The following is a 27,695-nucleotide window of genomic DNA, read 5'->3' as shown; positions in this document are numbered from 1 at the left end:
TATATATATATATATATATATATATATATATATATATATATTGCAGCTACTTTCACTCTGACTTTGTATATAAATGGTTTTTGAATTTATTTAAAAATAAAATTTTGTTTGTTTCTCTAACTTCTACTCTGATACTCCATATTTCTCTGAAGTCAGTTGTCACTTTTTCAGTGTCACTCCAAGCCTATGTCAAATCCTCATGCTTAACACTCTCATGGAAACAGTTTCTAGCCAAACCACTTGCCACAGTTTCATAATTCAGATTTGTTTACATGTATAAATATTTGATGAAATTTGTATCTCCATTTAAATTAATGATTTTCAACCTGTGAGTCATTATCCCTTACATCACCATTTATAACTGTCACAAAATTACAGTTATGAAGTAGCAACAAAATAATTTCATGGTTAGGTGTCACCCAACATGAAGAACTGCATTAAAATGTCTCAGCATTAGGGAAGTTCAGAACCACTGATCTAAATGCATGCCACATGTACCCAGGATGCAATTCACAGTGAACAATCATGTATTTGTTAAATAAGTTGGTGAACTGGCAAGCTATAAGAATTAACTATATCACATATCTTCATTTCACCATAGTTATTTCAGTCCCAGTTTTTATCAGAAATCATTTTGCTCCAATTTTCCAAAATTGTTTAGTTCAAGATAATTATTGTAGTCCCCTTTGTCAATGAGAGATATGTTCCCTATATATTCTATGTATATGTATATAATTATACATATATATATATATAATTATATTCTATGTAAGTTACCACATGTAGGTATAATTCATAGGTTAAACATCTATATATTGTGGTTTTAACTTTTGTAATTGAAAATGATACAAAAGAAATATACAATTATTTCCACAGAAATTCACTGATAGATTTGCACTTAACCATAAATCTTGACATTAATAATTGAGATTTTCATCTTCATTATTATATTAAAATTTTTCTTGTTATATAGTAGATGCACTCTGTGCTTTCTGTTTTGTATATCTAAACTGCTAGGCTTGGTACTTTTGGAATTTAGGGGTATTATTTAATAATGAACTCAGTGGCGGGCTCTTGGCCCACCCCCACAAGGGGGTAGCATCCCTGCCAGACCACAGAGGAGAACAATGCAGTCAGTCCAGATGAGACCTGATAAGCTAGGGTCAGATGGAAGGGGAGGAGGACCTCCCCTATCAGTGAACTTGGAGAGGAATGGAAGGAGATGAGGGAGGGAGGGTGGGATTGAGAGGAAATGAGGGAGGGGCAACAGATAGGATACAAAGTGAATAAACTGTAATTGATGTAAACAAAAAAAAATAATTAAAAAAAGAATCATTTGAGCTCAATAACAGACTACCATAACTACTGACAATTAGGTAGCATATATAGTATGTAAACAGTGTATATATGATTCATATCTCAGATGAGACAAAGGAAGACAACGTGAAACTTTATCATGGCATACAGAATGGAAATCTGTGATGTATGAGTTACTTTCTTCTGCAATTTCCCATTTAGGTTCACCACACCAAAGGAAAGTGAAACCAGAAATAAAGGTAAAGACACTGATTTAGTCTTTCTTTTCCTTTATTTTCGCCTCCTTCTATTTTTTAGTCAGGGTGGGGGGGATAGATTTCTAATATTATAGGTTGTTAACAAACTCATTATAATTTTCTGCTTCAGTTTAGCTTTTTAATTTTGGTTACATTTCTTTTTCAGTTTTTGAGTCAGGCTTTTAAGAAACCTATCCTTAAATTTAAGATAAAGTTAAGAAGCTGGTCTTGAAAACATACATATAAGTAACATAATATGAAGCATTTATATTTAGAAATATATGTGTATATATACATGCATATACATGCAAGGATTAACGATTATGAAATAAAATAAGCCATGGATTTGAAAGAGTAGGGAAGATTGTATGGGAGGTTTTGGAAGGAGATAAGAGAAAACAGAAATGTAATTATATGAAATATGAAATATCAAAATTAAAAAAGAAACTACTTGACCTCCTGATATTCCTGCCTCTACATTGCAAATGCTGGAATTACAATATGCATTCCTACTGCCCATCTCTGCTATTTCCATTTGCTTTTTTGTTTGTTTGTGTTGTTTTTGTTTTTTAAGACAGGCATTTTCTGTGTAACCTTGTCTGTCTCAAACTCCCTTTGTAGACTAGGCTGACCACCTACTCACAGAGGTCCATGTGCCTCTGCTTTCTGATTGTTTGGATCAAAGGCATGCATAACCATGGTTGGCTGTAATTTCTTTTAAAATGTGTGTGTGTGTGTGTGTGTGTGTGTGTGTGTGTGTGTGTGTGTGAGAGAGAGAGAGAGAGAGAGAGAGAGAGAGAGAGAGCACATGCCCAATGCTTACGTGTAGATAACAGTGGATAGCTTCATGGGGTTGGTTCCTTCCTTCCACACTTTATGTGTTTTGGAGCTACTTTCAGGTCATCAGGCTTTGCAGCAAGTGTCTTAACTCACAGATTCACTTGGATGGGTCTGTTATTTCTTAATACATAATTTTGTAAGTATTTTTCTTTCTGTGTCTCAGTTTTCTGACAGCATTTGGAACTGAGGAGTTACCCCCACCTTTGGTTAGGAAACATTTTTGCTCTCTTCATTTCTAATACATTTTATTATTGTTTCTTGTTCTCTTTCTTTAATTGCTTTTTATTTTTATTTTTTGTTTTTAAGGTTTTTTTTCCAGTTCTCTTTTAATGCAAGCATTTAATAAAGATTCAGTTCATTCCATCAAAATTACTGTTTTGAACAAATTACCCAGTTAAACTCTGTCACCTACCCTGACATTATCATCTCTACATCTGTAGGCTTGACTCAATTGCGTGGTGAGCATTTCTATGAATTTCCTCTAGATACCTGTTTAATTCAGGTTAGCTGCTTGTGTTTCCCTAAACATAGTATTTCACTCTCATAAGAATGGGAAACTCATTGATTTTGCTCACATATTTTTAAATTGTTCATGTTTATAACCCGTTCTCTGTAGTTCTCTCCCATGTATGTTTCTTTTTAAATCTCACTTTCAAATTTTTGGGAACTTTGACTCCTAACAATTTCTCCACATATTAGTTCATGTTATGGCCATGAATTTAGTAACTATATTTCTTGGTGCCTATGCCATGTCATACCATTTCTATTCATTTATTTACAAACTATCCCAAATACAATCTCCTTGTCTTATCTCCTATGTGCATCAAGACTTAGTATGCAAATAGTACAAATTCCATACTGCTATTAGATTATATTGGCCCATAAGATGTACCCACATGCTAAATTATTTTGTCAAATGGACAAATTCTTGATCCATGACTGAGAAACAATAATTGCTGTGTTGTTGTGTGATATGTCAGTGTCAGTAAGAGTGATCATGCTGAATAGTGAAGCTGAAAAGAAGTACAAAGTTGAGTGCATATTGTTTTACCTATAATCTCCTTGAACTGTTGTTTAAGCATAGTGTAGATTAATGTGAATAATTGTGACCCTGAATAATTTTACACTAAAGTGCATATCTCTATGAAGAAACATGAATGGTCACATTCTGCAAATTTTTTCTCAAGTACAGAGACAATGTAAATCAAGCACACAGCATTTACTTTCATCTTTAAATGGATCTTTCAATGCATTTTCTGTTTTTTTTTTTTTATTTACTCATCTTCTTAACATCCTGATTGCAGGACCATCCTCTTCTCCAAGTCCCCATTGAACACTCCTACCCATCATTACCCCCTCTCTTTATCCCCACAGGAAGGACAAGTCCCCATGGGTACCAACCAGCCCTAGCAAATTAAGTTGCTCTAGGACTAAGATCATCCTTTACAGCTTAATCCTAGAATCCTCCCTCTTCCCTTATTTTTCCACCCTCATATATCCTTACCCTTATCTAATCTCATCTCTCTTTCTTTGCAGAGAAGTGGTGCCTCCAAGGCGTACCAACCCACCCTGACACCTCATATCATAACAGTGCTAAGGGCATCATCTCCAACTGAGGCCAGAAAAGGCAGCCTAGCTAAGGGAACAAAATCCAAAGGAAGGCATCAAAGTCAGAAAGGGACTGTTCTAGTTGTTGGAGAATCCATATGACTTTGGGTCAAAAGTTTTGCAACTGGGTTGTTTCCTTATCCCTCCCTACAGGAGGTGGCCACTTCATTTTCCATATCCATGGATGTTTCAGTTAGGGTGACCCTCATAGATTTCCTGGGTCCTCACCTATCCCAGGTCTCTGGGAGGTCCCAGGTATGACCGCCTCCCTCCAATTTCCATTCTCTCCCCCAGCCTTTGCTCCCAGCTAATCTCCAACCTTTCTTCCCTACCCATTCCAGCTCCTAAAAGTTTTTCCCTCCACCCACCTCCAATGTCTATTTTAATTTATTTTCTGAGTGAGATCCAAGACTCCTTCCTTTGACCCTTCTTGTAACTTAGCGTCTTTGGGCCTGTGGATTGTATGTTTGTCCTGTACTTTGTGGCTATTATCCACTTATAAGTGAGTTCATTCTATACATGTCTCTTTGGGTTTGAGTTTGGGTTACCTTACTCAGGGTGATATTTTCTAGTTCCATCCATTTTCCTAAAAAATTAAAGATGTTCTTGCTTTTAACAGCTAAGTAGTATTCCATTGTATAACTGTCCTACATTTTCTTTTTTGCAATAAATCGCTTTTAATATTCAGAACATTAAAAAATACAGTGTATTAAATTGATGGTTTTATAATGTTTTTACTTTAATATTTCTTTTTTCTTTTTAAATTATTATAATTATTATTACTTACAATTTATTTACTTTTTATCCTGGCTATAAACTCTCCCTCATCTCCTCCAGGTCTCTCCCTCTCACCCTCTTCTTCTTCTTCTCCTCTTATGGCACTTCCCTAGTCAACTAATAAGGAAGATCCTCCTCCCTTACTGTCTGACCCTAGCCTATCAGGTCTCATCAGGGCTATTTGGATTCTCTTTCTCTGAGACTTATGAAGGCCACCTCACCAGGAGGAGGTGATCAAAGAGCAGGCAACCGAGTTCATGCCAGTGACTGCCCCTTCTCCGATTACTAGTGAACCCACATAGAGACTGAACTAGCCTTGGGTTACATCTGAGCAGAGGTTCTAGGTCTTCCCCATGCACAGTCCTTGATTCATCAGTCTCTACAGGCCAATAAGAGAATAGACCTTGGGGGCTAGCTTCAGAAATGGTCAGAGTCCCTTTACTGGACATTACCGAAATCTTTATATTCTGTTTGTTTGCTTGTCTTGGTTTTCTGTTACTGCACAGTTCTGGTTTCAAAAGGAATAAGAGATAACTTGATACATATGTTCGTAAAGTTCTAACATGTAATTTAAAATTAAGGAGTTGTTATTAATAACTTCATTATGTTTTTAAATTATATTATTTGATGATAGAAATAATTGCAGGTTATTCTAATACTGCTATATGATGCCATCTGAAGATAGAATTATTCAATCAAGTTTTTATAAATCATCCAGGGTTGTCTTTCTTTCTACTTAAAATATGACTAGACAGTTGGAATCTGTTATTCCCAATGATATTTAGATTGATATTTTTAATGTTTTTTTCTTTATATTATTTTGTTGACTTAGATTTTAAAATTATATTATATTTTTTATTAATTTTTCAATTTTGTTGTAGCTCAATCCTTATCTCCCAGTCCCACCTTTCCTCCCTTCCCCCCTCCTTTTCCTCAGAAAAGTGGAGCTCCCTTTCCTATCTACCCCAGCTCACCATACTGCATCAGAACTGAACATGTCTTCTCCCTCTATGACCCAGCAAGGTAGTACAACCAGGGGAAAGTGATTAAAAAGCTGGCAAGTAAGTATGTGTCTGATGCAGTTCCCATTTCCTTTAATAGAGGACCCACATGAGGCCTAAGCTGCCCATCTGCTACATCATTGTAGGGGGCCTTGGTCCAATTTGTGTATGAGCAAGACTTGTTTGGGGCTGTTGGTCTTCTTGTGGAGCTCCTGTCACCTCCAGATCCTATTTTCTTTCTTCCCACTTTCCCACAGGACATCCTATTCATCACACAATGTTTGGGTGAGATTCTTGTCATTGATTTTGAGGTGCTGCTTGGTAGAGACTCTCAGAGCACAACTCTGTCAAGCTCTTGTCTGCAAGTTTAGAAGAGTAACCTTCATAAACTTTCTATGAGGCACAGACTCAAATAAGATAAGTAACATAGAAGATCCAAAGGAGGATACATAAATCTCACCCTGAATGGAGAGACAGAAGAGATAGAGGTAGTGGTTGAAGAAAGAGAGAAAGGCCTGAGAGGGGGTACAAGATAACATGGTGGAGAACAGATCTGGTCAAAGCAAGGGGGAGAAGACAGCACTGTAGGGAAAAGAGAAACTGAGTGTGAGCATATCTCTGTGACAAGCTGGAGACTTAAGTCAGGGTAGGATCCTGGGAGGATATGTGGGGTACTCAAGAATATACTCCTAGTAGAAGGGGCTATAAAGCCTGAAGAGGATACCCTCTAACTAGGCTAGTCTCTATCAGAGGAAGAGAAACACCAAACCACCCACAAAAACGTTGACTCAAAATTTATACTGCCTACAAGATGTGCAGGGATAAAGATAGAGCTGATAGAGCAGAGATGAAGGAATGGCCAACCAATGCTTGGCACAAGCAAAGATACTTTTAAAGTTTTAATTTAACTGTGGTCATACATTCACATCAGCTACACAGTGTAAGTCCTATTATTGTTAATACTGGTTTCAACATAAACACCTGTACACTCAGATTACTAAGTACTTGTTATGCTGAATCTTATCAGAAAGAGAAATATTTTTTATGTAGTTTGTCCATGTTCTATGAAATTTCCACTGAGTTCCAAGTACAAGAGAAAGGTGTAAGATTTTGAAGTTAATTGTTAATAAGGAAACATTTTAATTGAATGACAAAACTAACTTCATATCTATTGCAAAATCTAGGAATGGGGAGGGGATCCAAAATGGAAAGGCCAACCATGCTGGGTATCTGAACAGCAGCCCAAAAGTGAGAACAGGATGACCTGAGTGTGTCCTATGTACCCCAAATCCCCAAAGTCTCTGTTTCTCAAGTGAGAGGAGAGTCCAAAAGGATACACAAAGTTCCAAATACAGGTGACATGGCTAATACCAGGAAAAATTCGGGACTCCCAAGAGGAGTAGAAGAATAGAAAAAAAATCAAACTGAAGGCTGAAATCAATAAATTAGAAACAAAGAGAACAATTCAAAGAATAAACAAAACCAAGAGATGGCTCTTTGAGTAAATCAACAAGATAGGCAAACAATTAACCAAACTAACTAAAAGGTAGAGAGTCACTGTCTAAATCAACAAAATTAGAAATGAAAAGAGGGCTGAAAAGCTTCTATAAAACAAAGGACATAGTCATCAGAACAAAACGACAGCCTACAGACTGGGAAAGGATTTTCAACAACCCTATATCTGACAAAGGGCTGATATGTAGTATATATAAAGAAATAAAGAAGCTGAAAAGCAACAAATCAAGCAATCCGATTAAAAAATGGGGTACAGAGCTAAACACAAAATTCTCAGTAGAAGAATACAGAATGGAAGAGAAACACTTAAAGAAATGCTCAACATCCTTAGCCATCAGGGAGATGCAAATCAAAACCACCCTGGGATTTCACCTGACACCCACAAGAATGACTAAAATGAATAACTCAAGTGACAACACATGCTGGAAAGATTGTGAAGAAAGGGGAACCCTCCTCCATTGCTGGTGAGAATGCAAAGTTGTACAACCACTCTGGAAATCAATCTGGTTCTTTCTCTGAAAACTAGGAATAGTGCTTCCTCAACATCAAGATTCCTATACCACTACAAAGCATATACCCAAAAGAGGCTCAAGTACACAACAAGGATTTTTGCTCAGCCATGTTTGTAGCAGCTTTATTCATAATAGCCAGAACCTGGAAACAACCCAGATGTCCCTCAATTGAGGAATGGATACAGAAATTGTGGTACTTTTACACAATGGAATACTACTCAGCAATTAAAAACGAGGAAATCATGAAATTTGAAAGCAAATGGTGGGACCTAGAAATGATTATCCTGAAAACAGAAAGAAACACATGGTATATACTCACTTATATAGACCTATAAGATAGGATAAATATACTGAAATATATTCACCTAAAGAAGATAAACAAGAAAGAAGACCCAGGGTATGACGATCAATCCTTACTTAGAAAGAAAAATGGGATGCACATTAGATGTAGGAGCAAACAAGTAACAGGACAGGAGCCTACCACAGAGGGCCTCTGAAAGACTCTACATAGCAGTGTATCAAAGCAGATATTAAGACTCATAACCAAACCTCTGGCAGAATGCAGGGAATCAAAAATGGGGAGGGGGAGCTAATATGCCTTGGAGATGACAGGAGTTCCACAAGGACAAAATATATCTGGGCACAGGGGTCTTTTATGAGACTATTTCTCTAAACAAGGACCACCATGTATGGATGGAACCTAGAGCCCTTGCTCAGATGTAGCTCTTGGTAGCTCAGTATCTAAGTGGATTCCCTAATAACAGAAACAGGGACTATTTCTGACATGAACTCGATGGTGGGCTCTTTGACCCCCCCCCCCCGGGAGGAGCAGCCTTGCTAGGCCACAGAGGAGGACTTTGCAGCCAGTTCTGAAGACACCTGATAAACCAGTATCAGATGTAAGGGGAGGAGGTTCTCCCTTATAAGTGGACTTGAAAAGGGGCAGGGAGGAGATGAGGGTGGGAGGGAAAGAGGGAGTGGGATATAGCAGGGATACAAAGTTAACAAACTGTAACTAATATTAAAAAAAATAAAATTAAAAAATAATAAAATACACATATACATAGAAAAAAGAAATGAAAAGATGGATATAACAACAGACACTGAGAAAATCAAAAGAATAATTAGGTTCTACTTCAAAAGCCTTTATGCAACAAAATTTGAAAATGTAAATGAAATGGACAATTTTCTTGATGGGTTCCTTTTAACAAAGCTGAATCAAGAATAGGTAAATAAATAAAGAGTAGACATAAATCTTCTAAAGAAACAGAAGCTGTCATCATGAGTATCACAACCAAAAAAGCCCTGGGCCAGATGTTTTCAGCACAGAATTCTAACAGACCTTCAAAGAAAAGCTAACTCTATTACTCTTCAAATTATTCCACAAAATAGAAACAGAAGGAACATTACCAACCTCATTCTGTGAAGCCACAGTCACCCGAATACCTAAACCACACAAACATCCAACAAAGAAAAAGAACTTCAGACCAATCTCCCTTATGAACATTGATGCAAAAATACTCAAGAAAATACTCTCAAAATGAATCCAAGAATACATTAAAGATATCATCCACCATGAACAAGTAGGCTTCATCCAAAGCACACAGGGCAGATAAAGCATATAAAAATCCATCAAGCAGTAAAGGGATGGCCAGTGGAGCATGATCAAGGATTTTAACCCAATTGGGGGCTACAAGGGTCACGTTGGTCTTGGTGTTAAGTGCTCCAAGAAGGTAGCCACCACCATCAAAGGGGCCGTCATTTTGGCCAAGTTTTCTATTGTCCCTGTGCAGCGAGGCTATTGAGGAAACAAGATTGCCATGCCCCACACTGTTACATGCAAGTTGACAGGCTGCTGTGGCTGTTTTGTTGTATCTCATTCCTGCTCCCTGAGGCACTGGCATTGTCTCTGCTCCTGTGCCTAAGAAGCTACTAATGATGGCTGGAATTGATTACTGATACACATCAGCCAGGGGCTGCACTGACACTCTGGGCAACTTTGTCAGGGCCACCTTTGATGCCATCTCCAAGACCTACAGTCACACCTGGAAAAAGACTGTGTTCACCAAGTCTCATTATCAGTAATTCACCAGAGTCCGCACCAGAGTCTCTGTTCAGAGGATCCAGGCTCCAGCTGTGGCTGCCACATAAGGGTTTTTATACAAGAAAAATAAAGCAAATTAAGTCTAAAAATAAAAAAATAAAATAAAAGAAGGGGCGGAGGCCCTCCCCTATCAGGGGACTAGGGAAAGGCAATGAAGGAAGAAAAGAAGAAGGATGGGTGGGACTGGGAAGACAAGAGAATCGATGGGGCTTCAGTAGGATACAAAGTGAATAAATTGTAATGAAATAAAGAAAAATGAAATAAAGAGAAAAACATCTCTGAAATAAACATAAAACAGAAAGGCAAAGACTGAAGGAGATAGTCATATTTGCTTTAAGCAGAAAATTTGGTATGGTGCAATATAGTTAAAATTTTGATATATGCAGATGATAAGATAGTATACGTGAGTGACCCCAAAAACTCTACCAGAGAACTCCTACAGGTGATAAATGCCTTCAGCAATGTGGCCCGATACAAAATTAATTCAAAAAAAATCAGTAGCCCTCCTATGTACAAAAGACAAAAGGGCTGAGAGAAATTAGGGAAACAACACCCTTTGTAATAGCCACAAAAGACATAAAGTACCTTGGAATAACCCTAACCAAGCAAATCAAAGACTTGTATGAAAAAAATTTCAAGTCTCTGAAGAAAGAATTAGAAGAACATATCAGAAGATGGAAAGATCTCCCAAGCACATGGCTTGGCAGGATTAAGACAGTAAAAATGGTCATCTTACGAAAAGCAATCTACAGATTTAATGCAATTCCCATCAAATTACCAACACAATTCTTTACAGACCTAGAAAGAAAAATTCTCAACTTCATATGGAATAACAAGAAATCCAGAACTGCTAAAACAATCCTCTACAATAAAAGATGTTCTGAGGGTATCTCCATCCCTGATCTTAAGCTGTACTATAGAGTGACAGTAATAAAAACTGCATGGTACTGGTATAGAAACAGAATGGTAGATCAATGGAACCAAACAGAGGACCCAGAGATAAATCCACACACTTATGGACACCTGATCTTTGACAAAGATGCCAAAACCATACAATGGAGAAAAGACAGCATCTTCAACAAATGGTCCAACTGGATGTCTACATGTAGAAAAATGAAAATAGATCCATACTTATCACCCTGCACAAAACTAAAGTCCAAGTGGATCAAAGACCTCAACATAAAACCAGACACATTAAATTGGTTAGAAAAAAAGTGGGGAATACCCTTGAACTCATTGGCACAGGAGACAACTTCCTGAACAGAACACCAGCATTACAGGCTCTAAGAGCAACAATCAATAAATGGGACCTCATGAAGCTGAAAGGCTTCTGTAAATCAAAGGACACAACCATCAAAACAAAACGACTGCCTACAGATTGGGAAAGAATCTTCACCAACCCTCTATCTGATAAAGGACTAATATCCAGTATATATAAAGAACTAAAGAAGCTGAAAAGCAATAAACCAAGTAATCGAATTAAAAAATGGGTAACAGAGCTAAATAGAGAATTATTTGTAGAGGAATATCCAATGGGAGAGAAACACTTAAAGAAATGCTCAGCATCATTAGCCATTAGGGAAATGCAAATAAAAATGACCCTGAGATTTCACCTTACACCCATTAGAATGGCCAAGATCAAAACCTCAAGTGACAACACATGCTGGAGAGGTTGTATAGAAAGGGGAACCCTCCTCTACTGCTGGTGGAAATGTAAATTTGTACAACCACTCTGGAAATCAATCTGGCGCTTTCTCAGACAACTAGGAATGGCGCTTCCTCAAGTTCCAGCCATACCACTCCTAGGTATATATCCAAAAGAGGCTCAAATACACAATAAGGACATTTGCTCAACTATGTTTATAGCAGCTTTATTTGTAATAGCCAGGAGCTGGAAACAGCCCAGATGCCCCTCAACTGAAGAATGGATGCAGAAATTGTGGTACATCTATACAATGGAGTATTACTCAGCAATGAAAAATAATGGAAATCATGAAATTTGTAGGTAAATGGTAGGACCTAGAAAGCATCATCCTGAGTGAGCTGTCTCAGAAGCAGAAAGACATACATGGTATATAATCACTCATATAGACATAACATAGTATACACCTACTAAAAACTGTACATCTAAAGAAACTAAGCAAGAGAGAGGACCCTGACTAAAATGCTCAATCCCCATCCTGATAGGCAAAGAGGCTGGACATCAGAAGATGAAGAAAACAGGAAACAAACTAGGACCCTGCCACAGAGAGCCTCTGAAATCTTCTGCCCTTCTGCAGACAATTAAAGCAGATGCTGAGACATATGGCCAACCATTGGGCAGAGTGCATGGAATCTTATGTAAGAAGTGAGAAATAGTAAGAGCTGGAGAGGACGAGAAGCACACAAGGAGAGCAACAGATCCAGAAAACTTGAACACAGGGAACTTTCCAGAGACTCATACTCCAACCAAGGACTATTCATGGAGATAACCTAGAACCCCTGCACAGATGTAGCCCATGGCAGTTCAGTTTCCAAGTGGGTTACATAGTAATGGGAAGAGTGACTGCCTCTGACATAATCTTATTGGCCTGCTCTTTGATCACCTCCCCCTGAGGGGGGAGCAGCCTTACCAGGCCACAGAAGATGACAATGAAGCCACCCCTGAGGTAATCTGATAGACTAAGATCAGAAGGAAGGAGAAGAGGACCTCCCCTATCAGTGAACTTGGGGAGGGGCATGCATGAGGAAGGGGGAGGGTGGGTGGGATAGGGAGGGCAGGAGGGAGGGGCTTATGGGGGAATACAAAATGAATAAAGTGTAATCAATAGTAAAAAAAATAATTATGATATAAATGAACAATGCCCAGAAAATTTTAATATTATCCTTCTGCATAGTATTATCTGATATAATATAGGGTTAATCTACATGGTGATATCTATATACTGGAATATTCATTTAGGATCTCATTAATAAAATGCTTAACAAGCTGAAATATTGCATGGATAGAATTTTGGAATTTAATAGGAAGAACACTTGAGAACAGCTAAGAGCTAAGTGATATGCAGCATATCAAATGACAGGTACATGGTAAGAATATATTTTGAGAGCTTAAAATGACTTTAAAGATAATCCATTCAAATTCTTTCATTTACAGACAGAAAATTGAAAGTCAGTGAAGTATTTGATTTCCTTCAGGCCATGTGGGCTCTAGCTGGTAAAACTTCTGCAATGACATCACTTTCTTTTTCTCAGTTTGCTACTGTTTTAAGAAGATCGAGATTTTCTATTTTAGAGCTGACAAATTCCTTTTCTTTCTTTCTTTCTTTCTTTCTTTCTTTCTTTCTTTCTCTCTCTCTCTCTCTTTCTTTCTTTCTTTCTTTATTTTTTATTAGTTACATTTTATTAAGTCTGTATCCCAGCTGTATCCCACTCCCTCATTCCCTCCCAAACCCTCCCTCCCTCATCTCCTCCTTGCCCCTATCCAAGTCCACTGATTGGGGAAGACTGCCTCCCCTTTCATCTGACCCTGTTTTATCAGGTATCTTCAGGACTGGCTGCAAAGTCCTCCTTTGTGGCCTAGCAGGACTGCTCCTCCCTTCGGGGGTGGAGAGGTCAAAGAGCCAGCCATTGAGTTCCTGTCAGAAAAAAAATCACTGTTCAATTTACTATGGGAAAAAATTGGTTACTGATCAAACACAGGCTTCATCCAAGAAGAGGTTCTAGGTAATATACATACATGGTCCTTGGTGGAGTGTCAGTCTCAGAAAAGACCCATGTGCCCAGATATATTTGGTCCTTGTGGAGCTCCTACCCTTTCCACGTCATACAAACTCCCCCTTCCCCTTCTTTCATATGGTTCCCTGCCCGCTGGCAAAGGTTTGGTTATGAGTCTTAGTATCTGCTTTGATAGACTGCTAGGTAGAGTCTTTCAGGGGCCTTCTGTAGTAGGCTCCTGTCCTATTACTTGTTTTCTCCTATGTCCAATGCAACTCTGATTTGTCTTTCTAAGTGAGGACTGATCATTTTACCCCGGGTTCTCTTTCTTATTTATCTTCTTTAAGTGTGTAGATTTCATTATGTTTATCATATCTTATAGTTCTATATAAGTGAACATATACCATGTATGTCTTTCTCCTTCTGGGATACCTAACAGAGAATGATCTTTTCTAGATCCCACCATTTGCCTACAAATTTCATGATTTCCTCATTTTTGATTGCTGAGTAGTATTCCAATGTGTAAAAGTACCACAATTTCTCTATCCATTCCTCTGTTGAGGGATATCTGGGTTGTTTCCAGGTTCTGGCTATTACAAAGAAAGCTGCTACAAACATGGCTGAGCAAATGTCCTTGTTGTGAATGTGAGCAAATTTTGGGTATATGCCTAGGAGTGGTATAGCTGGATCTTGAGGTAGCACTATTCTTAATTGTCTCAGAAAGCACCAGATTGACTTCCAAAGTGGTTGTACCAGTTTACATTCCCACTGGAAATAGAGGAGGGTTCCCCTTTCTCCAGTACCTTTCTAGCATGTGTTCTCACTTGAGTTTATGATCTTAGCCATTCTGATGGGTGTAAGATGAAATCTCAGGTTCATTTTGATTTGCATTTCCCTGATGGCTAAGGATGTTGAGCATTTCTTTAAGTGTTTCTCTGCCATTGCATATTCCTCTACGGAGATTTCTCTGTTTAGCTCCGTACCCCATTTGTAATTGGAATACTTGATTTATTGCTTTTTAACTTCTTTAGTTATTTATATATGCTGGATATCAGCCCTCTGTCAGATATAGGGTTGGTGAAGATACTTTCCCAGTCTGTACGCCGTCGTTTTTTTCTGACAACAGTGTCTTTTGCTTTACAGAATCTTTTCAGTTTCATGAGGTCCCATTTATTGATTGTTGCTCTTAGAGCATGTGCTGTTGGTGTGCTGTTAAGGATGTTGTCTCCTGTCCCAATAAGGTCACAGCTCTCCCCCACCTTTTCTTCTAACCAATGTAGAGATTCTGGTTTTATGTTGAGGTCTTTGATCCACTTGGACTTTAGTTTTGTGCAGGGTGATAAATATGAATCGGTTTTCATTTTTCTGCATGCAGACATCCAGTTGGACCAGCGCCATTTGTTAAAGATGGTGTCTTGTTTCTATTGAATGGTTTTGCCTTCTTTGTCAAAATCAAGTATTCATAGGTGTGTGGGTTTATTTCTGGGTGTTCTATTCAGTTCCATTGATCCTTCTTTCTGTTTTATGCCAGTACCATGCTGTTTTTATTACTATTGCTCTGTAGTACAGCTTGAGATCTGGGATGGAGATAACTCCAGCTGATTTGTTGTTCTGCAGGATTGTTTTGGAGATTCTGGGTTTTTTATTTCTCCATATGAATCTGAGAATATTTCTTTCAAGGTCTCTAAAGAATTGAGTTGGTGTTTTGATGGGAATTGTGTTGAATCTGTAGATTGCTTTGGCAGGTTGGCCATTTTCACAATGCTTATCCTACCAATCTATGAGCACGGGAGTTCTTTCCATCTTTGATATCTTCTTCAATTTCTTTCTTTAGAGACTTATATTCTAACATTTCTTTCACTTGCTGGATTAGAGTCACCCCAAGGTATTTTACATTATTAGTTTCTATTGTGAAGGGTATTGTTTCTCTGATTTATTTCTCAGCCTTTTTGTCTTTGGAATACAGGAGGGTTTCTGATTTTTTGTGTTGATTTTTTATCCTGCCACTTTGCTGAAGGTGTTTATCAACGGAGGGAGTTCCCTCATTGAATTTTGGGGGTTGCTCAAGTAGACTATCATATCATCTGCATATAGTGACACTTTGATCTCTTCCTTTTCAATTTGTATCCCTTTGATCTCCTTTAGTTGTCTTATTACTTTAGCTAAGACTTCAAGTACTATTTTCGAAGAGATATGGAGAGAGTAGGCAGCCTTGACTTGTCCCGGATTTCAGTGGGATTGCTTTAAGTTTCTCTCTGTTTAGTTTGATGTTGGCTATAGGCTTCCTGTACATTGCGTTTAGTATGTTTAGGTATGTGCCTTGTACCCATGATCTCTCCAAGACTTTAAATATGAATGGGTGTTGGACTTTGTCAAATTCTTTTTCTGCATCTATGGAGATGATAATATGGCTTTTCAACTTCAATTTGTTTATGTGTTGGATTACATTGATGGATTTCCGTATGTTGAACCACCCTTGCATGCCTGGGATGAAGCCTACTTAGTCATGGTGGATAATATCTTTGATGTGTCCTTGGATTCGGTTTGCAAGGATTTTATTGAGTATTTTTGCATCAATGTTCAAAAGAAAGATACGACTGAAGTTCTCTCTTTTTTTGGGGGGTCTTTATATGGTTTAGGTATCAAGGTAACTGGCTTCATAGAATGAGTTTGGTAATGTAACTTCTGTTTCCATTTTGTGGAATTGTTTGAGAATAATTGGAGTTAGCACTTCTTTGAAGGTCCGGTAGAATTCTGCAATTAATCCATCTGGCTAAGGGCTGCTTTTTTTTTTTTTTTTTTTTTTTTAAGGGAAACTGTTGATAACTGCTTCTATTTCCTTGGGTGATATAGGACTATTCAATCTTTTTACCTGATCTTGACTTAATTTTGTTTGATGGAATCTATCAAGAAATTTGTCCATTTCTTTTAGATTTTCAAATTTTGTGGAATATAGACTTTTTTTTTCTGTGAAAGTAAGAACAACTTTTATTTTATTACTTTTTTTAATTTTTTATTAATTACACTTTATTCATTTTGTATCCCCCATAAGCCCCTGCCTCGTCTTCCCAATCCCACCCTCCCTCCCCTTTCTGCATGCATGCCACTCCCCAAGTCCACTGATAGGGGAGGTTCTCCTCTTCTTTCTGATCTTAGTCTATCAGTTCTCATCAAAAGTGGATGCATTGTCCTCTACTGTGGCCTGGTGAGGCTGCTCCCCCCTCAAGGGGAAGTGATCAATGAGCAGGCCAATCAGATTATGTCAGAGGCAGTCCCTCTTTCCATTACTAGGTAACCCACTTGGACACTGAACTGCCATGGGCTACATCTGTGCAGCGGTTCTAGGTTATCTCCATGAATAGTCTTTGGTTGGAGTATGAGTCTCTGGGAAGTTCCCTGTGTTCAAATTATCTTGTTCTGTTGCTCTCCTTGTGGAGTTCCCGTCCCCTCGGGCTCTTACTATTTCCCACTTCTTACATAAAATTCCATTCACTCTGCCCATCAGTTGGCCATCAGGCTCAGCATCTGCTTTGACAGTCTATACTGCAGAAGCTTTCAGAGGCCCTCTGTGGTAGGTTTCAAGGTTGTTTCCTGTTTTCTTCGGGCTTTCAGAGGCCCTCTGTAGCAGTTTCCGAGGTTGTTTCCTATTTTCATTTTCTTCTGATGTCCATCCTCTTTGCCTTTCAGGATGGGGATTGAACATTTTAGTTAGGGTCCTCTCTTTTGCTTAGTTTGTTTACATGTACAGATTTAAGTGGGTTTATTCTATATTGTATGTTTATATGAGTGAGTATACACCATGCATGTCTTTTTGCTTCTGGGACAAATCACTCAGGATGATCCTTTCCAGGTCCCACCATGTACCTGCAAATTTCATGATTTCCTTATTTTTCATTGCTGAGTAATACTCCATTGTATAGATGTACCACAGTTTCTGCATCCATTCTTCAGTTGAGGGCATCTGGGTTGTTTCCAGCTTCTGGCTATTACAGATAAAGCTGCTACAAACATGGTTGAGCAAATGTCCTTTTTGTGTACTTGCGCGTTTTTTGAGTATATGCCTAGGAGTGGTATGGCTGGATCTTGAGGAAGTGCTATTCCTAGTTGTCTGAGAAAGCGCCAGATTGATTTCCAGAGTGGTTGTACCAGTTTACATTCCCACCAGCAGTGGAGAAGTGTTCCCCTTTCTCCACAACCTCTCCAGCATGTGTTGTCCCTTGAGTTTTTCATCTTGGCCATTCTGATGGGTGTAAGGTGAAATCTCAGGGTTGTTTTGATTTGCATTTCCCTAATAGCTAATGAGGTTGAGCATTTCTTCAAGTGCTTCTCTGCCATTCGATATTCCTCTACAGAGAATTCTCTCTTTAGCTCTGTTCCCCATTTTTTAAGTGGATTACTTGGTTTATTGCTTTTCAGCTTGTTTAGTTCTTTATATATATTGGGTATGAGTCCTCTGTCAGATAAAGGGTTGGTGATGATTCTTTCCCAATCTGTAGGCAGTCACTTTGTTTTGATGACAGTGTCCTTTGCTTTACAGAAGCTTTTCAATTGCATGAGGTCCCATTTATTGATTGTTGCTCTTAGAGCCTGTGCTGTTGGTGTTCTGTTCAGGAAGTTTTTTCCTGTACCAATGAGTTCTAGGGTATTCGCCACTGTTTTTTTCTAGCTGATTTAATGTGTCTGGTTTTATGTTGAGGTCTTTGATCCACTTGGACTTCAGTTTTGTGCAGGGTGATAAGTATGGATGTATTTTCATTTTTCTACATGTAGACATCCAGTTGGACCAGCACCATTTGTTGAAGATGCTATCTTTTTTCTATTGTATGGTTTTGGCATCTTTTTCAAAAATCAGGTGTCCGTAAGTGTGTGGGTTTATTTCTGGGTCTTCTGTTCGATTCCATTGATCCACCATTCTGTTTCTATGCCAGTACCATGCAGTTTTTATAATTGTTGCTCTATAGTACAGCTTGAGATCAGGGATGGAGATACCTCCACAAGATCTTTTATTGTAGAGGATTGTTTTAGCAATTCTAGGTTTCTTGTTATTCCATACAAAGTTGAGAATTTTTCTTTCCAAGACTGTAAAGAATTGTGTTGGCAATTTGATGGGAATTGCATTAAATCTGTAGATTGCTTTTGGTAAGATGGCCATTTTTACTATGTTAATCCTGCCAAACCATGAGCATAGGAGATCTTTCCATCTTCTCATATCTTCCTCTAATTCTTTCTTCAGAGACTTGAAATTTTTTTCATACAAGTCTATGACTTGCTTGGTTAGGGTTACACCAAGGTACTTTATGTCATTTGTGGCTATTGTGAATGGTGTTGTTTCTCTAATTTCTTTCTCAGCCCTTTTGTCTTTTGTATACAGGAGTGCTACTGATTTTTTTGAGTTAATTTTGTTTCCGGCCACTTTGCTGAAGATGTTTATCATCTGTAGGAGTTCCCTGGTAGAGTTTTGGGGGTCACTCATATATACTATCATATCATCTGCAAATAGTGATACTTTGACTTCTTCCTTTCCCATCTGTTTCCCCTTGATCTCCTTCAACTGTCTTATTGCTCTAGCAAGGACTTCCAGCACTATGTTGAAAAGATATGGAGAGAGTAGGCAGACTTGTCTTGTCCCTGATTTCAGTGGGATTGCTTTAAGTTTCTCTCCGTTCAGTTTGATGTAGGCTATAGGCTTCCTTATATGTTTAGATATGTGCCTTGTATCCCTGATCTCTCCAGTACTTTAAACATGAATGGATGTTGGATTTTGTCAAATGCTTTTTCAGCATCTAAGGAGATTAACATGTGTTTTTTTTTTCTTTCATTTTGTTAATATGGTGGATCACATTGATGGATTTCCGTATATTGAACCACCCCTGCATACCTGGGATGAAGCCTACTTGGTCATAGTGGATAATATCTTTGATGTGTTCTTGGATTCAGTTTGCAAGTATTTTGTTAAGTATATTTGCATCAATGTTCATAAGGGAGATTGGCCTGAAATTCTCTTTCTTTGTTGAGTCTTTGTGAGGTTTAGGTACCAAGGTGATTGTGGCTTCATAGAATGAGTTTGGTAATGTTCCTTCTGTTTCTATTTTATGGAATAGTTTGAAGAGAATGGGAGTTAGCTCTTCTTTGAAGGTCTGGTAGAATTCTGCGCTGAAGCCATCTGGTCCTGGGCTTTTTTTGGATGGGAGACTTTTGATGACTTCTTCTATTTCTTGGGGGATATAGGACTATTTAATTGATTTACCTGGTCCTGATTCAGCTTTGGTGAGTCAAATCGATCAAGAAAATTGTCCATTTCATTTAGATTTTCAAATTTTGTTGAGTATAGACTTTTGAAGTAAGTCCTAATGATTGTTTGGATATCCTCAGTGTCTGTAGTTATGTCCCCCTTTTCATTTCTAATTTTGGTGATTTGGGTGGTGTCTCTCTGCCTTTTCGTTAGCTTGGCTAAGGGTTTGTTGATCTTGTTGATTTTCTCAAAGAACCAGCTCTTAGATTCATTGATTCTTTGAATTGTTTTATTTATTTCTAATTGATTGATTTCAGCCCTGAGTTTGATTATTTCCAGCCGTCTACTCCTTTTTGGTGTGTCTGCTTCTTCTTTTTCTAGGGTTTTTAAGTGGGTCATTAAGTTGCTTGAATGAGCTGTCTCGAATTTCTTCTTGAAGGCACTTAATGCTATGAACTTTCCTCTTAGCACTGCTTTCATTGTGTCCCACAAGTTTGGGTATGTTGTGTCTTCATTTTCATTGAGTTCTAGAAAGGCTTTAATTTTTTTCTTTATTTCTTCCCTGACCCAGCTGTCATTTAATAACAAGTTGTTCAGTTTCCATGTGTGTGTAGGCTTTTTGCTATTTCTGTTGTTGTTGAAGTCCAGCTTTATTCCATGGTGATCAGACAGGATACAAGGGATTATTTCAGTCTTCTTGTATCTGTTGAGGCTTGCTTTGTGACCAACTATATGGTCTATTTTGGAGAAGGTTCCATGAGGTGCTGAGAAGAAGGTAAATTCTTTTGTGTTTGGGTGTAAAGTTCTGTAAATGTCTGTGAGGTCCATTTGATTCATGACCTCTGTCAGAGATATTGTTTCTTTGTTTAATTTCTGTTTTGTTTACCTGTCCTTTGTTGAGAGTGGGGTGTTGAAGTCTCCCATTATTAATGTGTGGGGATCTATATGTGGTTTAAATTTTATCAATGTTTGTTTTACAAATGTGGTGCTCTTGTATTTGGGGCATAGATGTTCAGGATTGTGATGTCTTCCTGGTGGAATTTTCCCTTGATGAGTATGAAGTGTACTTCCTCATCTCTTTTTATAATTTTGGTTGAAAGTCTATTTTATCAGATATTAGAATGGCTACTCCTGCTTGTTCCTTGGGTCCATTTGCTTGGAAAGTCGTGTTCCAACCTTTTACCCTCAGGTAATGTCTATCTTTGTGTCTTAGGTGTGTTTCTTTTATGCAACAGATTGCTGGGTATTGTTTACATATCCATTCTCTTAATCTGTGTCTTTTTACTGGAGAGTTGAGTCCATTGATGTTGAGAGAGATCAATGAACAGTGGCTGTTAGATCCTTTGATTTTGATGTTGGCTGTGTTCATAAGGTTGTGTGCTTGGTTGCTTTTTGTTTTGCTGTAGAAAGGTTAATTATTTCCTGTGTTTTCTTGACAGAAGCTAATTTTTTTTGATTGTATTTTCGCTTCCAGTATCTTCTGTAATGCTGGATTTGTGTGTAGGTATTGCTGAAATTTTTTTTTCATTGAATATCTTGTTTTCTCCGTCTATGAGGACTGAGAGTTTTGCAGGGTATAGTAGCCTGGGTTGACATCTGTGTTCTCTTAGGGTCTGCATGATATCTGTCCATGCCCTTCTGGCTTTCATAGTTTCTGTTGAAAAGTCAGGTGTGATTCTAATGGGTTTGCCGTTATATGTTACTTGGCCTTTTTCCCTTGCAGCTTTTAGTATTTTTTCTTTGTTCTGTATACTTACTGTTTTGATTATTATGTGGCGGGAGGATTTTCTTTTCTGGTCAAATTTGTTGGGTGTTCTGTAGGCCTCATGTATCCTTATTGGCTTCTCCTTTAACTTGGGGAAATTTTCTTCAATAATTTTGTTGAAAATATTTTCTGGGCCTTGGAGAAGGGAGTCTTCTTTTTCCTCTATTCCTATTATTCTTAGGTTTTGTCTTTTCATATTGTCTTGGATTTCTTGGACGGTCTGTGTCAGGAATTTTTTGGATTTAACATTTTCTTTGACAGATACATCGATTTCTTCCATTGTATCTTCTACACCTGAGATTCTTTCTTCCATTTCTTGTATTGTATTGGTTATGCTTACCTCTGTAGTTCCTGTTTTCTTTCCTAAATTCTTCCTCTCCATTATTTCCTCCATTTGTGTTTTCTTTAATTTTTCTAGGTCTATCTTCAGGTCTTGAGTTGTTTTGTTTACTTCCTTCACCTGTCTGCTTGTATTTTCCTCTTTTTCTTTTAGTTCCTTCAACTCTGTCTCTTTTATTTCTTTCAGTGATTTAATTATTTCTTCTCTGAAGGCCACAATCTGTTTGGCTGCATCTTCTTGTATTTCTTCACGGATGGCCCTAATCTGCTTGTCTTTATCTTCCTCCATTTCTTTATGGATAGCCATGATCTGTTTGGTTTTATCTTCCTCTAATTCTTTACGTATTTTATTTGTTTCCTCTATTATCCTCTTCATCAACATAGATGCAAGGTCATCTTCTTGATTTTCTATTATGCTGCATTGTTCAGGGCTGTTTGCCCCTGGATGGCTGGGTTCTGGAGATGCCATATTGCTCTGTCTTTTGTTGGTTGAGCCTTTACGCTGACCTCTACCCATTGGGCTGATTTACGTGTTGGCTGTTACTTTCTGTGCTTCCTGGAGTCCTGAGGTAGGGAGTATCCCCTTGGCCGGAAGATGATTTTTCCTGAAGGAGTCCTTCTCTACTTTTTGGTTATGGTCACTGTATGGCCAGTGTTTCTCAGGAGTTGCCACTGCTCACCTCAGGTTTATAGCCCTGAGATCATAGCTGTGGTCTGTTAGGCAGGGGGGTATCTCCTCTTACCCATAAAATTTCTCAAGGCAGCTGCCCCACTGCTGGGTTTCTTGTTATAAATTTAGTGTGCTGCTGCTCACTAAATTTCCATGTATAGTCCTCTTGAAGAAACTGCTGGTTCCCTAGCTGTGGGGTTTTCTCCCAACAGGGAAACTCAGTCTGTTATCCTGGGGCGCACAGTTCTGTCCGGGAAAGTGGGAGGTGCACTCAGCAAGTCTCTGGGCCAGAGGCTGATTGCTCTGTTCTGGACCTGGAGAATGTGCACCTAGGTTGAGGTGGCGCCTGGGGGCACTGCTCTGGTCTGGAGGCTGGGTGCCTCACTCTGGACCAGAAGCTGTGTGTCTCTGTCTGGGATGGTGGCTGCAGGCTCCGCTCTGGTCCAGATGCTGTGGGTGCAGCCCCCCTGAAGGACCAGAGATTCCCAAAGTTTTGACAGTCCAGCCAGGGACAACTGGCCGATCCCTGGCACAGTATCTGAGAGCTGCTGTAATGGCTCTCAGGCTCCTGCAGGTCCGAGGATGCAGCTGTGTGTCCCATTGCCCCAGGGGAATTCAACAATGGCGGCAGAGCACAGTGCTCCTGCCTGCACTAGATTCTGCGTGAGTCCAGGAAGTGTTTTGGTGCTGGGTGTCCTAAGCGTTAGAGCTGCTGACCCCCTCCGCTGCGGGTTTCCTCCTGCCAGAGACAGGCAGTCTATTGCTCTGGTGCCCTGGTGCCCACAATTCTATCTGAGGCGGCGAATCAGGCGCGCAGACAGGGCTCCGTGCAGGTGCCTTTGTCCCGGCTCTGGGTCCGGGCTGGCTCCTGGGGCACCTGCGGAACCCGAGTCTTTTCCAGGGGTTGTCTGGGTAACCTGGGGTCGGTTCCAATTGTTTCATGCTCCGTGGGGTTATCTCTCGACTGGGAAATCCAGTCTATGGTGTTGTGGGCCCACAGTTCAGTCTGAGACCATGGCCAGATTGTGCTGGCGTGTAGCTCTGGGCTGGCGACCAAGCCCTGGCAGAACCAGGATCTCTTCCGCAGTTTAGCTGGGTGAGTTAAAGCTGATTGAATCCCCCACCTTGGGGTATCCTCTCACCTGTGAAACACAATCACTTGTGTTTTATGCCCGAGAGTTCCGATTGCTGGTCACTGTGCCAATCCTGGTGTGCTGCTCCTCAGAATGGGAGTCCTCCTGGCGCCGCCATCTTGCCCCGCCTATGAATATAGGCTTTTGTAGTAAGACCTAATTATTTTTTTTCTTTCTTTTTTTATTTTTATTTTTTTAATTTTATTTTTTTCTTATCAGTTTCATTTTATTAACTCTGTATCCCAGCCGTATCCCGCTCCCTCATTCCCTCCCAGTCTCTCCCTCCCTCCCTCCTTCATCTCCATGGGTTGGAGACCTAATTATTTTTTGCAGTTCCTTGGTGTCTGTACTTATGTCCCCCTTTTCATTTCTGATTTTGCTGATTTGGATAGTTTCTCTCTGACTTTTAGTTTGGCTAAAGGTTTGTCTGTCTTGTTGATTTTCTCAAAGAACTAGCTTTTGGTTTCTTTGATTCTTTGAATAGTTTTATTTGTTTCTAATTGGTTGATTTCAGCCCTGAGTTTGATTATTTCTAACTCTCTGCTCCTCTTGATTGTATTTTCTTCTTTTTTTTTTATGGGGCTTTCAGTTGGGCCATTAAGTTGCTTGTATGAGAACTCACAAATTTCTTCTTGGAGGCAATTAGTGCTATGAATTTTTCTCTGAGCACTGCTTTCCTTGTTTCCAATAAATTAGGGTATGTTGTACCTTCATTTTCATTGAATTCTAAGAATTCTTTGATTTCTTTCTTTATTTTCTCCTTAACACAGATGTCATTGAGCAACAAGTTTTTCAGTTTCCATGTGTTTTTAGGCTTTTTTCTAGTTCCATTGTTGTTGAGGTCCAGCTTTATTCCATGGTAGTCAGATAGAATACAGGAGATTATTTCAATTTTTTTGTATCTGTTGAGGCTTACTTTGTGACCAACTATATGGTCTATTTTGGAGAAGGTTCCATCAGGTGCTGAGAATAAGGTATACTGTTTTGAATATGGGCGGAAAGTTCTGTAGACATCTCTTAGGTCCATTTGAATTAGGACCCCTATAAGTCCCTGTATTTCTTTATTAGGCTTATGTCTGGATGATCTGTCCCTTGATGAATGTGGAATGTTGAAGTCTCCCACTATTAAGGTGTTGGGATCGATGTGTGATTGAGTTTTAATAATGTTTCCTTTATGAATATAGGTGCACTTGTATTTGGGGCATAGATGTTCAGAACTGTGATGTTCTCTTGGTGCATTTTTCCTTTCATGAGAATGTAGTGCCCCTCCGCATCTTTTTTTTTATTAATTTTGGTTGAAATTCTATTTTATTAGATATTAGGATAACTACCCCAGCTTGTGTTCTGGGACCGTTTGTTTAAAAGACAGTTTTCCAGCCCTTTATTCTGAGGTAGTGTTTGTCTTTGTTTCAGAGGGGTGTTTCTTGGATGCAGCAGAATGTTGGATCCTTTGTCGCACCTATTCTGTTAGTCTGTGTGTTTTTATTAGAGATTTGAGTCAATTGATGTTGATGGTTAATAGTGACCAATGAACATTAGTTCTTTTTATATTGTAATCGGTGGTCTTACTGTGTTCCGTTGCTTGTTTTCTTTTAATTTTTGTTGGGATATTATCTCTATGCTATGTTTCCTTGGGTGAAATTATTTTCATTAGATTGGACTGGACTTTTCCTTCTAGTATCTACTGTAGGGCTGGTTTGCTGTGTAGATATTGCATAAATTTAGTTTTATCATGGAATGTTTTGTTTTATCCATTTATTTTGATTGAAAGCTTTTCAGGGTATTTCTGGGTTGAAATCTGTTGTCTCTTAGAGTCTGCAAGAAACCTGCCCAGGCCCTTCTGGCTTTCATAGTTTCTGATGAGAAGTCCGGTATGATTCTGATAGGTGTACTTTCATATGTTATTTGGCATTTTTCCCTTGCTGCTTTTAATATCTTTTCTCTGTTCTGTAGATTTAGTGTTTTGACTATGATGTGATGTGATCTGATGTTTCTTTTCTGGTCTAGTCTATTTGGTGTTCTGTAGGCCTCTTTCATATTTATGGACATCTCTTTCTTTAAGTTGGGAAAATTTTCTTCTATAATTTTCTTGAAAATATTTTCTGAACCTTGGAGCCTGGAGTCATCTTTTTAATTAATTACTATTATTCTTAGATTTCATCTTTTCGTGGCATCTTTGATTTCTTGGATATTTTGTGTTTGGGGCTTTTCTGATTTTACTTTCTCTTTGAGAGAAGTATCAATTTCTGCTAGTGTATCTTCAGCTCCAGAGATTCTCTCTTCCATCTCTTGTATTCTGTTAGTGATGCTTACCTTTGTGGTTCCTAATTTTTTCTCCAAGTCCTCTAGCTCCAGGGTTTTCTTAGTTTGTGTTTTATTTATTGATTCTTATTCTGATTTCATGCTTTGCACCATTTCCTTCATCTGTTTGAATGGGGATTTCTGTCTCTTTATTATGGTCTCTATTTTTTGTTCCTGTCCTCTCTATATGCCACTAATTGTATCTCTACTTGGCCTCTATTTTTTGTCCATATTTACCTGTGTTTCTTTAAGAATTTTGTCCATTTCCTCTTTCTTTCCCCAAAATTGACGGGCCAAATCTTTGATAGATTTGTTCATTTCCTCTTTAACTGTCTGAATTTGTATGGCCATTGCTCTGAGAGAATTGCTGGTTTCCTCTTTATGAGCCTCAAATAATTGGGTAAGCATAGCTTTAAAGTCATTTTACTGTGTTTCTGATGAATTGGAGTATCCATCAATTTTGGGCGTTGCTGGTGATGTCATGATGTCCTGATTCATGTTGGATGTGTTTTTTCACTTATCCCTGGACATTGGCTTATCTGAAACATTCCCTGTTTGTTTCTGGATTCTGCAGTTCAGACTGTTACTGTCTCTGGCCTCTGGAGAGTTCTTCAGGAAGCTGAGAGAGATCTCGTGGCCTCAGAGTGCATTGGTGCACTATCTGTACCTTTGTGAGAAAAGTACGCTGGCACAGAAGGGCAAATGCAGGCTCACTCTTGCATGCATGTGCATGTGCACAGGGCAAGTGGTCGTGCACGCACGTGTGTGTGTGTGTGTGTGTGTGTGTGTGTGTGTATGTGTGTGTGGAAATGTGCATGGAAGTGTGTCTCCAGGGACAGAGGGATAGATAATGTTGCACACTTGACTGTGTGGGTCGAGCTCTGCCTTGCAGGCTTCTAGATGGTTATTTGTGTATGCACTGTATATTTAGCAGGTGCTGATGATGGTTGCTGCACAATTTCCGGCATTACCTTCCTTAACTCCTCAGTTGGACCCGCAGAGCAGGGGCTTCAATGTCCCAAGTCACCCTCTGTTTCCCACAGTGGGTATGTGGGTGAGAGGGGTCTGATGCCTGGCTTCTATTTTAGAAGGACCCTGGATCTGGGGCTCTGCAGACACCCAAGTGCACACTCCCTCTTAAGCAGGTCACATCAGCAAGGATTGGGGTATCTGGGCTCTCTGCTCTGTTGTTTGGCCCTGCTTGGTCTGCAGGAGGACTGATGTGCTCTGCCAACTCAATGCTGCTGCAACCCCCAGGTTAGGAAGTCCAGCTGCAGCTGGAGGCTGGGATTTGGGCAGGCCATTCAGTCAGTGGCTGAGAGACCCTGTGGAGCCAGTATGGCAGCTAGCAGACCAGGGACCTTGGGAGGATGGTGCCATGGTTCTGGGACTCCAAGACTGGTAGAGCTGGCAGTTGCTGCTAAGAAGCTAGGGGCTCCATCATAGCAGCTGCAGACCCCCGGCCTTGAGCTCTGGGCTGAGAATTTTGGTGAGCCAGCTGTGCTGAGGAGAAGGGAGGTCTGAGAACGGGGAGTGCCGGGAGATCAAAGGATCATTTCTCTCCTTCCCCAAACAAGTTCACGGGTGACCAGAGACCAAAGTTCTCACCTTGTGCGATGTTCCTTCTCATAAAAAAGCCTCTGTCGTTT

This window comes from Psammomys obesus, unplaced genomic scaffold (genome assembly GCF_907164565.1).
Source record: "Psammomys obesus unplaced genomic scaffold, mPsaObe1.curated_primary_1811, whole genome shotgun sequence".
Lineage (NCBI taxonomy): Eukaryota > Metazoa > Chordata > Mammalia > Rodentia > Muridae > Psammomys > Psammomys obesus.
Note: the sequence above shows the minus strand (reverse complement) of the source record.